The 1,729-nt window shown below is 41.4% G+C and overlaps 2 protein-coding genes across 3 annotated transcripts in view; one reads left to right on the top strand and one right to left on the bottom strand.

Moving 5' to 3' along the window:
• The window catches only part of LOC117116134 (DDB1- and CUL4-associated factor 13-like), a 25,032-nt gene that overhangs the window by 9,214 nt on the left and 14,089 nt on the right, over nucleotides 1-1,729 (top strand). The window contains exon 1 of one of the 2 annotated variants that reach the window (XM_033260113.1): nucleotides 703-805. The exons of the other annotated variant lie outside the window; for it this stretch is intronic. The gene's annotated coding sequence lies outside the window, so the exon portion shown is untranslated. Of the gene's footprint in view, nucleotides 1-702; nucleotides 806-1,729 lie in introns of those variants that run through there. 2 annotated transcript variants of the gene reach the window in all.
• Nucleotides 1-1,729, bottom strand: part of LOC117116135 (translational activator of cytochrome c oxidase 1-like) — an 8,103-nt gene that overhangs the window by 6,005 nt on the left and 369 nt on the right. The gene's annotated exons all lie outside the window — the stretch shown is intronic.

The raw sequence follows: 1,729 nt of genomic DNA, 5'->3' as shown, positions 1-1,729 counted from the left end.
TATATATTCAGAGGTCAAGTTTGAAGAGGCACTTCCGAGAGACCTTGTAACGGCCGGCAGGACCGCCCCCTCACTTTTTGGCAGAACATATGCAGATTTTTGTATGATCGGAAAGAAATGCTATTGGGGCCCCCACTTAATTAAAGCTTTGAAAAACATGTCTGCTGGCGCAGGCCAGGGTAGAAAACAAAAATGAGCTTCTTAACATAAACTATATTTTGCTGGACATGGCCATGGTGGTACGCATCACACCAGTTGACGGGATGATGGGATAACTGAAACACAATTTGTAAATGAATTTGTGTGAGATCATAGGCTAGGCCTACTAGGCCTAGTAGTAGGTCAAGTACTACTACTACTCCAGTAGGTCCCTGCCTATGGCCTAGGCTTAGCCGAAACAGAGAGCTCTCTTTCCTATATGCCAAAGATAGTTCTTTCCTATATGCCAAAGATAGTCCTAGCCTAGGCCTATAGGCCTAGATATGGGCCCTACTAAATACCACACGGAACACACGGGACCACACGGGTGAAAAAATGTTACCACATGAGAGTAGTAGTACTTAATAATCAATAGAAACCAACTTTTAGAAAGGTAATTATCCAAATCCCGTGAAAAATCGATGCAGGCCTAGGTAATTCTCTTGATTTTGTTTTGTGGGTTTAAATTTCCTATCGCGTTTCGGTATGTAATGCGTTGACATTGTGAATCTGTAACGCATTGACGTGTCAGCAGAAACGCTGACACGACCACCGAATCCGTTTGAATGGCAGCCTTCAGTTTGTAACATGTGAGTTTCAGATATAGGTAAGTATAATGAATAAGGACTAAAGGAGTTTAAACAACATACCCTCCTTTCTAAGAAGAAAAAAAAAAGATTTTGTGTACGTTTTAAAGGGTTAAAATAAAAGCATTTTCACTTGGAGGGCTAGGCCCCTGCCCTTAGGCCTGGGCTAGGGCCGGCCTAGCCTAGGCCTAGGCCTAGTCCTATGTAGCCTACCCCTAGGCTAGGGCCGGCCTAGCCTAGGCCTAGTCCTATAGCAGGGGTTTATTTATGAATTTGAGTAGCAGGAGAAATTTGAAAGTAACAGGAGAGTAAATTGAAATAGGCTGGGGTATAGGGGGCCGCCTAGGCCCCCATCGGGGTCCAGGAGCAGAGCCCTGGTGGGGGGTCAAGGGGGAGAAGCGCCATTGCATTCCAGGGTTTTAGAGTTTTTAAGCCCATTTGATGGCATTTACATCATTTTTTTTAAAAACAGTTTTCAGAATCAATTACTGAGCCGTAAAAAAGTTGATATTTTTACATATTTTTCATACATAGACCTAGCCTAAATAGATACTGTAAACTAGAAACTTTCGCGAATTGATAATTCCGGCCGTTTTCGCGACATTAAACTTTCGCGAATCTCAAAAAGCCTAAATTTAATTCATGAGAGGAATATCATACAATAGCTGAAAATATCGTATTGTGAGGTTAGGTCTAGGTTAGATAGGCCTACAGCCACTGTGTAGGCTACAGTATTTAGGCCTAGGCAGACTTAGGCGCCATAAGCCTGCCTAGGTAGTAAGTATACTTACTGAGTAGGTTAGAATATGCCTAGAATTTACGAATTTTTCGAGCAACATCGGAATTTAGGCCTAAGGTCAGAATATTGATTCAATAATTGAAATACATTCTTTTTAATTTAATAAAATCCACCAAAATAAATTGAAAATACAATTTTTATATTG

Source organism: Anneissia japonica, unplaced genomic scaffold, assembly GCF_011630105.1.
Source record: "Anneissia japonica isolate Jap-2015-1 unplaced genomic scaffold, ASM1163010v1 scaffold287861_len940595_cov192, whole genome shotgun sequence".
In the NCBI taxonomy this organism is placed as follows: domain Eukaryota; kingdom Metazoa; phylum Echinodermata; class Crinoidea; order Comatulida; family Comatulidae; genus Anneissia; species Anneissia japonica.
The sequence above is the reverse complement of the archived record's forward strand: the minus strand, read 5'-3'. Positions and strand labels throughout refer to the sequence as shown.